Source organism: Hirundo rustica, chromosome 6 (assembly GCF_015227805.2).
Source record: "Hirundo rustica isolate bHirRus1 chromosome 6, bHirRus1.pri.v3, whole genome shotgun sequence".
NCBI lineage: Eukaryota > Metazoa > Chordata > Aves > Passeriformes > Hirundinidae > Hirundo > Hirundo rustica.
In genome coordinates this window covers 23,790,761-23,805,267 of record NC_053455.1, presented here as the reverse complement: position 1 = coordinate 23,805,267, position 14,507 = coordinate 23,790,761, and positions in this window count along the sequence as shown.

Genomic DNA, 14,507 nt, shown 5'->3' with positions numbered 1-14,507 from the left:
AGAACATCCATCATACAGATTAGCAGTACTCAAGGACATTGTGAAAATATGCAGATGGAGGGAGAGGGTGCAATGGCTTCTTGTGGCCTCCACCAAGACCTCCTGGCATTCATGTAATACTCACTAGTTGTATGGTACCTGGCCCGTGGGCTGGAGTGGTGTTTGGAGGACATCTCTTCAGCAGTTTGAGTTCTCAAGTGCACTACTAAAGTAATTTAATTCATAGTGACCTCACCAAGTACCAAAACTCTGTTGGGCTGTGCATCATGGAAACGCACGATTAGGTGAACGTTTCTGTCCTCAAGAGGTTATAAGAAGATGAATCACTAAAAGGATGGGAGAAGAAAAGGAGACGTCAAGACGTAAAGAGTCTTGTTAGAGGTTATCCAGCACAGTTCAAATCCTGTAACTTCTTAGCCACCGTCGAGTGGCCCTTCCACTGCTTCCCATCTGCTTTGTTGTTTCATTAAATAGATGTGGGTTTTAAAGTAAAGAAATAAATAAAAATGCAAATGCCTAAGCAACCAACAAGTATAAGAAATTTAAATAACAATAAATTACAGTGCAACACCAGACATTTTAATCTTTTTTTAAAGACCTGTAAGAACTATTCTATGAATTTAATTTTTGTGTGACTTTATGCAATGTTAAAAATTTGAGAATTTAAAAACAGAACTCTAAAAATAAAGGTTTCTCACAGCACTGTTAACTGCCATAGTGTGCACAGTGTACACACGTATTTAGGAGAAAGCTATGAGCATTACAGAGACCCTACAAATAATTATTACATCTTCACTGATGTAGAACACTTATTCTGACCTTGCTGAGCCTTTTACACTCAGACATAGAGGGTATAAGTGCTACTTTGTAGATTTCATGTAATTCCACACTTGCTCAGTCCAAATGTTTGCCGACAAACCAAGGCAGGAAAAACATAATTTTCCTAATTTTCCCATGTTGAAAATCTTGCAAATGCTCTGATGATCTGTGGGTTTGATCCTGCCTTCACGCAGGACATTATTAAAATTATCACTGCAGCTCTCTAGGGAGCTTAAAACTACTTTCTCTAGCAAAAGAGAGATAATTTCTCTTATTCACTTCAATAATTTGGAGAGGGAGGAATTTGCTGCAATAGATATTAGTGTACCGCATTTGTGTATGCATCTGGGTAAAGTTTACAGGAATTTTACTAGCAAGTATCAAAATATTATCAGCAATGTTTTTTTGGTGGGAGAAAACTGTGGAAGTAAAGTGATATGGAAGTCTGAAAGAAAAATACAGGTAAGTGAGAAGAATTAGGGACTTAGAAATAGGAACTTAAGAGGACAGGAGACTAAGATAGGTAAAAAGGTACATTTTGAAAGACAGCAAGGCATGGACAGGAGGTTGGAACAAATTCAAAGGAGTGAAGGAGGCAGACTGTTACAAATGCAGTACAAGAAGAAAAATAGTGAAAAAATCAAAACATGAGGAGGAAAATGGGAAGAGCTGGTGGTTTTTAGCAAGAAGGGTGGTCAGAGAAAAGCAGAAATTTCATGAGCAGTGTCACCAGCCAAGGAAGTATGGTTTTCCTTGTGGATGTGTCTCTCAAGATTGCATCACGTGGGGATTCTTTGATGCCTTACAGGAGGTATGCTCACATTTCAGCGAGAGCAGTCATTGGATTTCTTTCTTAGCCAATTAATGTAATAAAATGTACAGAAATGCACAGAAATGCATTCCCTACCTGGAAAGTTGTCTGAAATTAGCCTACAGGTTCACAGGGGACATCCATGGATGGATGCTAAGATTAGATGATTAATAGCTGAAATTGCAAATGGACAAGAGTGAGTGATAGAGAATGGGAAAACATTAGGAAAATGGGGATTTATGTCTGCTGTTAATGCATTTAATTTGCTTTACTGCCATTTCCTTTCCTGGTTTTACAGTTTCTAAAAAATGAACAAGGATCTGTTTAAAGCCCTCCTCCCAAATCAGGCTGACTTCACTGTATCCACACTGGTTGTTTCTGGGAAGAAAAATCTCTTACAGCAGTTTTGTCTCCAGCCTGCGAAAAAGAGATTCCAGGAGTTGCCCTACCAGCTACACCATCAAAACCTGCCTGGGACCTCACTGAAAGCACATGTGGAACAAAGATACTGCAAAAGCCTTCTGGCTTTCCATGCTGGGGTGAATTGCAGCTCTATTACTGAAACACTTCCGTTGTTTTTCTGCTGTGCTACACAGCTAATTCCTATCTCATTGGTTCCTGCTGCAGTTATTCTCATCTGGTGTTTTCTAGGGACCTCTTCATGACTGTATACTGTGGTTTGGACATTACTTGTATTTTTACTGGCATGCCAGTTTTTTTTTTCAGCTGCTCTATCCCTCGTGTCCTTCCATATTTCACTCTCTTAACAAAATTTCCTGATTTTCAGGCAGAAGGTGTCATGTCAAGAGGTGTTAAATAGGACAGAGCTGACTGCTGATCTCTGGGAGGGAAATCTCCCTCTAACACAATACCTTTTAATGCATCATTATCCTTTATTTGTGGGTCTCCAGCCAATTTTTCATTCCATCTAGTGGTGTAGCCAAACCCATTTGCATTAATTTTGAGTAGGATTTATGTATCAAATCTTTACTAAAATCCTAATGTATCAAATCCATTGTGTTCCCATCATCCACTAATTTTGTAATTCTATTTTAAAAAGCAATCAGGTTTCTCCAGCACAATTCGTTCTCTAGAAATCCCTAGTACAAATGCTTGTTCTCTTATCTCTGGGAGGTTAGCAATTTTTTTCCCCATTTTTTAAAATTCTGTTATTTTACTGGCTATAGATATTCCTGGGAACTCCAAATTTACTACTTTTTTGTTTTGTTTTAATGATCAGTAGCACAATTCCTTTACCCTAGGCAGCTTCTTAATTTTTGTAACTTAAGAAAATTATTGTCCGTGACAAAAAAGTAACATTTGTCATTTTCCTTGCAGCAAGTGGATTGATGTCACTTTTGTCCTGAAAACTCGACTGTACAGGCAGGGTGTTATATAGCTGATGAGCCAAATGTGCTGTCAGTGAAACCAAAGTGTGGAAATCATTGACTTCTATAGTGAACCCAGTCAGGCTTTTTGCCTGGTAATATCTATTCTGGTCAATTGTTATTGCCTACTGAAGAAGTACCAGGAGGGCATTTGTACATTATTTTATTATAATGTCCATAAAAGTCTTAAACTAAGATGAAATAAAAATAGCACCCAAATAAGCCACATCCATATTTGTATACATACATAAGCTATAAGTATTATTGAGAGAAGCTAACAAAAAGAATACCATATTATCAGGACAGTACATTAATTTTGTCTCAGCAACGGATTGAAGACTGGTCATCAAAATAATGCCGAAATAGTCAGCCCCTATAAATTCTGAGAAGCTGTCCTACCACACTGGTTATAAATCCCATCTTGGAGCTATACCAAGTAAAGAGTCTGTACTTTCAAGGGCTGAGTATCTGATGTCTTTTCCTGTCTAGCACTTACACAACTTCAAAATACTTTTAGTTAGGAGAAGGTATGGATAGATGCTCAGAATCAGCTGTCCCTCTACTTCTTTCCTCAGAGTCACATCTCCACTGTCAGTGCCTTAGTCAGAAGTCAGGGGCAAACCTTTTGCTGCTGTTGCCTGATTTGTTGCTGCTGTTGTTCATCCAATACCCTCATGCTAGTCCCACATTTGCCAAAGTGCTCTCTTCACTCTGGGCTTTTGGTCCTAACTCGGAGGTACACAGAGATGGATTCTAGGAGAGAGGAACTCTCTTGGTCTCTTAGTCTTTTCAAGGTGACAAAGAACTCTGGGGCATTCCAGGAGACTAATGCTCCTGGTGACTTGATCTAAAAAGAGAAAGGTTTCCTTCTCTTTCATCCTTGTGGTTCACACTGCCTTGCACCATCTTCAAACAAATTAGATATAAGATCCTCCTTGGGACTCTTCAATTTAATTCAAACAAGTTTGCAACAGTTTGCTCTGCATGAACATAGTGTCATGTAAGCTAAATGTTAAAAAATATTCTTCATTTTCTACAGCTTGGAAACTGATGGCTTTTGGTTCTTTCACCTCAAAATGTTAAAATTCACGACACATAAGGTGGTTTGTTTTTATTTGGGTCGGTCAAATGTTTTGAAAAAGTCCAACATCTAATGGAAAATCTAATACAAAATTCCTACAGAAATAACAGGAACAATACTAGCACAAAAGCTAGGCATTCAACATTTATTCATCAGCAAATTAAAAATACATTTGGGCTGTTGCAGCAGCTCTCTTCTTAGAGTGTAGAAATGAGCTGAGACACAGACTTCTTGGTTATCACAGCGTGAAAAGGGTCCTGGTTTATTTCTCTTTGCAGCTCAGCCATCCTGACTCCAATGATTCACTGACTCTGGCTGCAGCAAGTTCCTACTGCAGGTTTCCCTTGCAGCCTCTGACAGCTGGTTAACTCCTGCTAAGCTATGACTGCATATATGAGCTGGCAGACTCTGACTGCAGGCTTTTACCCAGCTGGACTATGGCTGCAGGTTCCAACAACAGGCCCTAACTGCAAACCCAGACCCACTCACTCCCTCACTCCCTTTTATACCACTTATCTTTATTGGACATAGCTCTGAGTCATCAGGGGCAAGGCTGTATTGGATAATTGACACAGCTGTTACTTATGAGGGGCACAGTCGCCTGTATTCCATTCTATATGGGCTAATGATAAATTTCACAATTTCTATTCCTTCTGCTAACCTAAAATGAGATAAATGTTCTTATTTTTCTTGCAAACAAGATAATTACAATAACCCTCTTACTCCTGAGCGAGGCAATCGATCAGGCATCTTCTCTTCTAAAACCCAGATACTGATAGAGAATAGTTACTTAACAGCTCTTTAAGGTGAAAGATGTTTGAAATTATATAAAAAGTCTGTGCATCTGTGTACATTCTTCTGCTAACTGGCTTCTCAGGCACATGAAGTTAAGTATATGGACCAGAAATTTTTGCATCATGTATTGCATTCATGTTGGAACTATAGGACTTTGATTTTGAGGTTTCATTTAAGCTTGAAATACAAGCTGGTTTTCTGGTGATTGGGAGCTATGTCACTTACATAGGCAGCACCAGAAAAATAACTGTCTTTGAACTTCAGAACTGGAGGTTGACCTGCTCAGTGTAAACATGGGCTATGGATATTTGTTAGTTTTTGAAGCTATTTAGCAGGATCTTGACTAAAAATTCAGCCTTCTAATTGCTTTGGGAGAGTTTTCATCCAGCCTTGCAGAGTAGGTGCCAATACACAGATGTACACAGGCATGTACGTGTAGTTAGACATGGATTTTAAAGCTACATTTCATCAAGCTTCTGCTGTTAGCATCATAATTTTGAGCTACTTCACACAGGCTCTATGTATGTGGAAAAATATTGTTTCTGGATCCAGACTCAATAGAAAGAGCTTAGTTTTGGTGGCTACTCTCTCCATATGTTACAGAAGAAATTCTTAGGTATGAAAAAAGCTGGAAATATTTCAGAAAAATCAGGGCTAAGAAGCTCTCCCTCCAGCCATTCCTACTCTTCAGGTTCAGAGCAGTCCTCTCAGCCTGTTGTATTATCCCATGCTGCAGAGGTACCGAAATTAAATGGAGACATTGGAGAATCAGCAGGTTGCTCTTTTAGAAGTCACTGATTACAGATGGTGGTGTGGACAGATTCAGACCTAGCTTCAGTTGCAAATGCATTTATGAGGTAGGCCTTTGTGGCTGGACACGTGGTGCAGGGATGTTAGTGCTGAACAACTGCTTGATCTGCCAGATTAGAAAAGAACAGATGTAGTCAAGAAAATCTTAGTGTTTTACATCTAACGCCTCTTCCTCCTTGAAATGGCCAGAGCTATGTTCAAAGAGGAAAGCAACAGAAGGGCTGTCACAGAAGGAGCAAGTTGTGTCACCATCTGAGCACGGTCCTCACCCAGTGACACAAATGACTGCTTCAGCATCTTGTGCTGGCCCAGGTGTCAGCAACAGCATCCTTACCGCTGCTTAGGTAATTATCTTTCTAAAACACTCCAACCTGCTGAAAGTCCAGATTGCTTTCCAAAATGGTAGTCTTGCCTCCCTCAGACAATTTGCTGAGACTTCCTCCTCTTTTTTGTATTCCCAAAAAAAGACAATTCCAAAGCCAAAACTGAGATAAAAATAAATTAAACTCAAACGGGTTACCCTGTCATTGATCACAGCAAGTTTCCATTCTCGTAACTTACTTAGAAAGCTTATGTCTAGTTTGTGTAGGGATTACTTGCACTTCTACTATTGTAAAATAAACTACCGGTATTACACACTTTTCCTTTTTTTTTTTTTTTTCTCCAGCATCGATAGACTTAGTACAGAAAGTAGTTTCCCTAAATTTAATGGAATTCTGGATGTCCAAGTGACCTGTATTTACATACCAATAGCTTGTTATATACCAATAATCAGTCTCCCTGGCTGAAATGACACCAGCCTAAGTCACAATATGCTGTTATAGAATGGATTTCTCTGAGAAAACAACTCTCAAATAAATGATCCTATGCTATCCTGATTCTTATATCAGTATGACAATCCTAGTGAGACTACTTACTACTCCCTCAAAGATCGTATCTGTTGCTGCTTACCCAGAGCTTTAGAGCTGTCTAAAATTTCCTGCTACTAGAACTAACTCTCTAAGACTGGACTCAGCAATCTCCTTACAGACAGAAGGACCTCCTGACTCAGTTACCACAGAACGTTGGAAAAAGTCTCTGAGATTGAATCCAACCATTAAGGTAACTCTGACAGGTCTGCCACCATATCCCTAAGCATCACATCTACATCCTTCTGGAACACTTCCAGGGATGGTGAGTGGGAATTCTGGCTTCCAGATATTTCTTGGGAGTTCAGGCAAATATTCAGTATCAAAAAGGAACTCTTCTTACAGCTTAGACCTCAGAAGAGTCATGGACCCTATGAAACATTCCTTCTTCTGAAAGGAACTTAGCCTGACAGTGTGGCATTTGGTGGGTGAGGCTTTCTACAGCAAGAGAGAGCTCTAAAGGTTCAGTGAGTTGAAACATGCAGAATGCTCTTTTCCTATCTGGATCTGCTTCAGACATCCTGTTAAATGGGGGCAAACACCTAATTTACCTCGTCCTAGCACTCCATCTGTAAGCTGATAACACTATGCGAGCTCATAGAAAATGTATATGGTTAAATGTATCCCTGTTTATGAGATTTTTTCATCACTGTTGATGAAATCCATGTCAACAAAGAGAGGAGGAAGAAATTCATGAGGAGGTAACCCAGTGCTATGCCTAATGCTTAATATTATTGCCTCAATGCACAGTCTTTGTATTTACACTACAAGGCAACAGCCTTGTAATAGTCAAGATGAGAAACGGCCAAGGTTTAGCCAATTTCTGCAATGGATTTAGAGAGAAAAAGAGGAAACTACCTGCCTGGGCTCCTCCAAATAACTCCTCTCCCAGGTTCTAAGTGATAAATGCCACTATAAAAGTTGTTGGGGTGTTCTCCTCTCAAATGCAACTTAAATTATGGACACCTTCTCCTGAAAGAGACAGACATGGGAAAGGTTCTAAGCAAGTGAGCAAAATTTATTTGTCACATGGGTCCATTTGGCCTCTGTACCATGAATCATCACCTAGTCCGGGTGCGTTTAGGGTAGAAAGAAGGAACAACCAATGGGAGAAGGGTATTAAATAATGATTGCCATAGAGACCAGTCAGCTTTACCCAACTCCATGAAATTTAAACAAGAGAGTTTGAAAATGAAACATCAGTACATTTCAAAGGGATAAAGGGCAGTGTACAAGTTAGCTGTGGAATGTAACAACAGAATATCAAAGCAAGTTGTTTAGTCAGGTTTCTAAAAGCCACTGTCAGCAGTATGCAGATAAGACACCTATATTTTTCATCCTTTCTGATCACACCAAGAATGTGAGGATAGCATAGCACTTTCAGAGGAGTCAGAGGCAGAAATAAGACCAAAATAAGGCAGAGGAATGATGCAATGTGTGAAGGGAAGTGTCTGAGAAGGCTTCAGTTGCAATGCAGCTTCCTCTGGCTGAAGAGCTCCAGTGGTCAGGTCAAACTGTGATTTATGATGTTTTTTTAGATTCCTCCATATGCTCACAGAAGAGTTGTCTGCAATTTTTCCAGGAAATCCCATTCCTTTGATTTCTGTTATCCAAGCCTTTCTTGCCCATAGCAGTGCAAAATACCTTGGTATGAATGAAGCCTATGTCTGCCTGGAAAGTCCAGTTATTACTGTCCCCTGTAGTCATTCTGCTCACCAGCACAGCTTATTTCTCATTCCTCCTCTCAGCCACTTTCTGCATTGGCTTACCACTGAATCCTGATCCAAGCTGACGAAGATGAGATGGAGTCTAAGGGTGGTAAGCCCTCCCACAGCAACAAGAAGCCATGACAGACCTTTGTGACCTTTCAAGTACATTTCTCCAGCCACATCCTATCTGACATAATTAGACTGTAGCCTTTTAAAAAGGCATCCTCTTGCCCCTCTCCTCAGCATTGCCAGGAACATCCCAGATCTGTGAGCTGCCAGTCTCACAGGAGCAGAGTAAGGCCAGACCTCTGGCAGTCATCCTCAGGTAACTGGCTTTGTGCTTCTCAGAAATGGTGAAGATGGTTTTATGGTCAAGGCCCAGGATGTAGGGCTCAAAAAGCTGGATCCAGCTTAGATTTTCAATATAACCTTGGTTGTGTCATTTAGCCTCTCTATGCAGGGATTCCACCAGTTCCAGAAAGGTGAGATAAGGATACATTTGTAAATCCAGAGGACATGCCCGAATTCTCCATTGAGGAAGATCAATAGAATGTTAGGTAAGCAGCTCTCTTGCTGTCCTGTGATTTGCATGCAGTAAGGAGCAATTGAGAAAAGTCTTATTGAAAAAAGATTCCCGTTTTTCAGTCAGTAGTTATATGATGTAAACATGAAGTGACTAATGATGTCTTGCAGCACAGCAAGCACAGGTGCTTACAGCCCGCCAGCAGCTGCTGGGGACTCCTGTTGAAGGGATGGTCCTGTGGCATCCCTCCATCACCCCGGATACCCTGCGGGGGCTATGGACATGGTGGGGGACTGCTGGCCCAGCCTACAGGGACCTGCAGCCTTGGGAGCCTTCATCCTGTGCACACCTCTTTCCCCTCCTGCCTGCATACTTGGCTTCTTATCCTGAGCCCCCAGCCGATCACCAACCTCCAAACTCCTCCTGCTTTATCACCACAGGGAGTCCCGCTGCCCTGCAGCATCCCTCATGCTGCGTCCCTCTGGGGGTGTTTGTCCTCCCGACACCCTGTGGCCACGGCCCCCAGGATCCCATCTCCCACCGGGCAGCCTCACTTGTCCCCACCCTGGGCCGCCCAGGTGAGTGGGCGGCAAGCGGGTACCAGAGGGGGGCTGCACATCACCTGACCCCCTCCAGCTGATTCCCTCAGACAGGACGTCAAGTTAATGAGCCCTCAGGCCTGTAATTAGCTGTCAATTACCTCAAATTAATCAACTCCTCGCCTAATTAAGCATAATCGGCAGGTGGGCAGAAAACGGGCCATTGTGAGGGAGCCATGAGAAAAGCATGGCTGGCAAACTTGTTTAGGATCAGCGGCGCATTCCCGGACGCCGCGCCACCGACACCCGGGCGCCCCGGCCCCGGCCTGCCGTGCTGGGGCAGCGCGGCCGAGGCCCCTGCCGGCGAGGGGCGGCCCTGGCGCTGCCTGCGGGCCCGGGCCTGCAAAGAGCCATGGCCTGGCCGTAGGGGCGGCGTTCCTTCTCGCGAAACATCCGCACCACCAAGCCTTCATGTACCATCTCGCCCTCCGCTTTTTCTCTCCCCGGCGTGCCGTGCTTTTTGCGCTCGTACCCTTCTCGCGTCTCTCCGAGAAAGGGACTGAAACACACGCCCCGCTCCCTGACCCAGGCCCTCCTCAGTTCTGAGCACACCAACTTAACTGCGTGGAGATGCATCTGGGTGGAAAACAGGGTTTCAACAGGCACTAATTACTACCTATAAAAATGAGTCGTACTGAATTACTTTTTTTGTGGCATTAACACAATCCAAGAAAGTCTCCATCCATCTTCCAGAGCTCTGTTTGGCGAAGGGGAGACATTCCCCACCGAGGCCAGGGAAGGAGCAGGGCACCTGCCAACTTTTGGATGTCACTGGGGCGCAGGACAAAAACTGCACTCCACTGTGCTAGGGGCCGGATCCTGCACCCTGCCCACTAAATCCCACTGGGCGCCCGCTTTATCTAGAGGCAAACGGAGCACAGTATCCTTCTGGGCTGCGGAGAAGAAGAACTGGGGAAAATGCAATTTCATCGTAAAAGTATTGTGCTCAATATTAAAGTGAAAGGTTTTGATTATGCCTTTAAATTTTTTTTTTTTTTTTTTTTTTTTTTTTTAATGTAGCCAGATTATCACCCAGCGCGCTGGATTTACACTGCATTAGCGATTGTCAAGATTAGAACAGAATCCCCAGATAACAAACAGGAACACAAGACGTCAATTTATGACATAATAGCAATAGTAATGCAACAATAATCATAGGCGAAAGAAGGATGCAGTGGAGGGCAAGTTGAATGTCTCAGCTCTGAAGAGAGAAGCTCCCTGCATTGGAGTGGCTTTGATTAAAAAATCCCCATTTTGTCCATAAGTATAATTTTATACTTATTTTCCCTGACAGACAGGAAAAACAACAGCCCAGCACAGGTCTGGCAAAGCTGGTGCATGAAACCACCAGCAATTATAGTTAGGCAATGCAAGTTTCTCCCTGGACTCTGCTAAGTGTCTATGCAGGTCACAAAAGCTTCCTGGACCTCCCAAAATAAAGTGTTCATAAAACTTGGCATTCCTGTGCCAGCAGCAATTTGGAGCACAAGCCCCAAGAAGAGAGGCTGCAGGCAGCCAGCCTCTGCCCTGCGAAGGGTGTCATCGGCTGGTGGGAGAGAAGCTGCGGAGTTGCCGTGCTGGGGAACGAGCTGGATCCTGGCAGCTGGCCTGACCCCGAGGGATTAGAGACTCCCCCACCTTCCCAGCTCGCATGGTGGCACACGCTGCAGCCGGGCTATGAAGCCCCTTTTTTTGTTCCTGCCTGCCCTGTTCTCAGTCAAGCGCTTATTACCACAGCAGGAAGCTTGGGCCGGGATCCCTCTGCACACATAATGCAAGAGCCATGAGATGCTAGGGGACTCAGTGTTTGCTCTGTCCCCTTGTCAAAGCCACCATTTCCCAGAGCTTCTCCTGTGCCTGCCGTCTCAGGGTGACCACTAGATTCTTTGGTGGGGAAACCCCTTTTTTTTTGGGAATCAGGAACCACTCTTCTTGAGTAGCCTTGCTTCCCTCATTTATGAGTGGGTTTTTTTCCAGACCCCTTTCTCCATCACATGTCTTCCTTTGTCTGCAGGACTGATCCCACTCTCTGGGGTCCATGAGCACATTCACAAGGACTGGGCTGGAAAGGATGCACTGCATGATGGTGTCATGGATGGTGACATGAGCTGCAGGCAGACAGCACTCTCCCACAGTTTCCTGCTTATTTGCCGGCATGCACACTGGTTTCACCTGATCATTCCCATTTAGAGCTGGAGCACTCAAATGACTTACATCAAGGCTGACTACCCATTTCTACTATTAGCAGCCTTCTTAATCACTTACAACTCTTTTGGTTGGGGAGTGTGAAATTCTCCAGATCTGATCTCTAGCCAGGGAAGTGGTGATTGCTTTGACTGTGCTGAGTTTGAGCAAAAATGGCCCAGGGATTTATGACTTTAAGTGCCCAAGCCACAGAATCCTTATCCCATTATAAACCAAAACTCTATCTTCGTGGAAATTAATGAAAAAAACCCCAAACAATAGATAAACAGGCAGTAGAAATCTGTTAGGACTAAAATGATGAAGCAACTTTCAGTGATCCATTGAAAATCAATTGCAACAGCTGTTACAGGTAGAGAAATGGTGCTGAGAGAGGCAGTGTTACTGCTGGTGGTGCCTGGAGACCTTCTTGCTGAAGGGACGGCATGGTGAGCGGGTGTGCAAGGTACTGTACAGTGGAATGCTGCCCCGTGGAGAAGACAGGAGCTTGACTGGAACTGCACATGGCCACCTCTTATGGGAGCACACCTGGAGCCCGGCTGCTGGCTGCAGAGCTTTGTCTTGGAAAGGAAGAGGAGGGGTACAGGGGCAGAGTCAGGGCACATCAGAGGAATCCAGCAGCTATTCAAGTTCAAGTAGGAAAAATGTATCTATTCCTATCTCTGACGTTGTTTGAACTTGACTGGCCACTCCAGCTGTACCAGACTATGCTGTCCTGCAGGTAGTGCCCCAACTGGGAAAATGCTCTTCTCTCCCTTGGCACTGTCGTAACAAACACCAAAAAAAATTGGGTAAGCAGTGAAGCTGTGCCATTCTCTGAGTTTGAGAAAGGAAAAGCTATAACTATTTCATTAATTATTTTGGCCAATGAGTTGGAAACAACAGCAGGGAAGTCACAATCACTTGTGTCATTCTGTCTGTATACAATACTGTTTGCAAGGATCATGGTCACCATCTCATTTACTTTGTGCAATGCCATAACATTGAGGCCAACCATGTTTTGGTTTGATTGTTCCTTACTGCACTGCCTTGGCAAGCAGCAGAAGTAGTTTGAGAGGAAAGCACTGCAGCTCTAAAAAGTTGTTTCTACAAAAACAATGAGCTTCTCTGGACTTAACAGCTAAGTGGAGCAAGGTGGAGAATGAGATCTTCCTGACCAATCCTTCTGTGCAGTTCTACTCCATAATTATAAATCAAAGGACTCAGGGTAGAAAGTACTTACAGGGTGCATAAGTGTTTTAAACATCATGATTCTCCTGCATGTGTTCATTACAACATAATCTGCAGTCACATATCTGTAGTGTTGCCGGCTCTTCCTGGCCATGCATGAAACCAACTTCAGTAACAGCTGGGTAACCACTGCAAACACAGCCAGTCCCCAAGGCCAAGAGTTTTGGGCTAGCCTCAAGCAGGCTGCCTTTCCTCAGCTCCTGCTTGCCCTGGGCCCCATGGAAATGTGCACAGCAGCTTGTCAGCATCAGGATTTAAGAGAAGCATGAAGGAAAGTCGCAAATTCAGAACTGTTCAGTGTCATACCTGGTGAACAGCCTCATCCTGGCACTGAGGGTATGCGCACATGAACACGTGTAAGTCTGCTTAACAAGGTGCAATCATGCTATTCCCGGGCAGGAATCCCAGGGTCCAGGAGCAGCTGTGCTCAGCCCAGGAGCCTTGAAGGTGACCAAAACAAGAGGCTGAGTGTGGAGATGCTCTGTTACAGCTCCATGCTGCCAGGCAGGAGTCAGCTGCCAGGCAGAGCAAGCCACATCTGTCCCTGCTTGTCTGTGTACAAGCACACTGAATAACTGTGGCTGCTTCCCAGAGCAAGTTTCTAGGCTTCATTATATTTTCCCTTGTCTTGCAAGGGACAGAGCAAGCGCTCTGATAAATGAAGAGAAAGGGCTGCTTGCTTTGCAGGAGATTTATGCGACAGTCTTTCTCTCAGCCCAAGAAATCCTGTGTGCTGTTCCTCACAGTTGTCATCCCTAGACAGCTGTAGACAGGGTGCTCTGGACTTGGGGAGATGCAGATGAGCATGCTGGCGCTGCCCCTGCGCTCGAACCAGCAGCGTTCACCAGCTGAGTCTGGGTGCTACTGAAAGACACACTGTGCTGGTTTGTTCCCAACCAGCTCAGTGACCTGAGCTAGCCTTCACAACCCAGGTGGCTTCAGGAGACCCTTGTATGTGTTCAGGAGACCCTTTGCATCGCTGTCAGTGCCTGTGAGCGTGGCGGCTACACAATCCCTGCGTGTGTCAGTCCCTCACCCACTGTGGATGCTGAAAAAGCTGCAAGTTCTTTGGTAGGTTCATGGTGCTGGATGGGGACACCCCTGCTAAGGGGGCAGGGGGCAGAGATGGCCCCGGGCCAGGGGCCGTGCACATGAAGGCAGCAGTGGGTCCAGGACGTGCTGCCCAGCGTGCTGAGGCTGTGGCGGGCAGCAAGCAGGGACCATATGGAAGGTGTTGCCAAACGAGGCCGTTGAAGCAAAGGCTGCAAATGAGTTTAGCAGACAGATATTTTGAGGGGGGAGGCAGAGGGCGTGGAGGAGAGCAGGAGAAAGGGAGTGCTCAACACCACAACCAAGAGGGGCCTGCCAGGGCCACACAGGCCTGCTGGACAGTGCTCCATTTCCCCTCACCGCACACCTTTTCCCAGTGCCTTAACTTTAAGATCCTTCAAAGGAAAGACGGGACCAAGGTGTCGTGGCCCCTTCTTTGTTTTTTAATTACTTCCCATTTTAATCTTGATTTGCATGTCGATCTCTCAGAACTGGGCCAGGGACTCTACAAAGCCCTTGTCAGCAATTCCCCCAATAATAAACAGGAAAAGGCTTAAGGGGCAAATCACTTGCATGTTAATG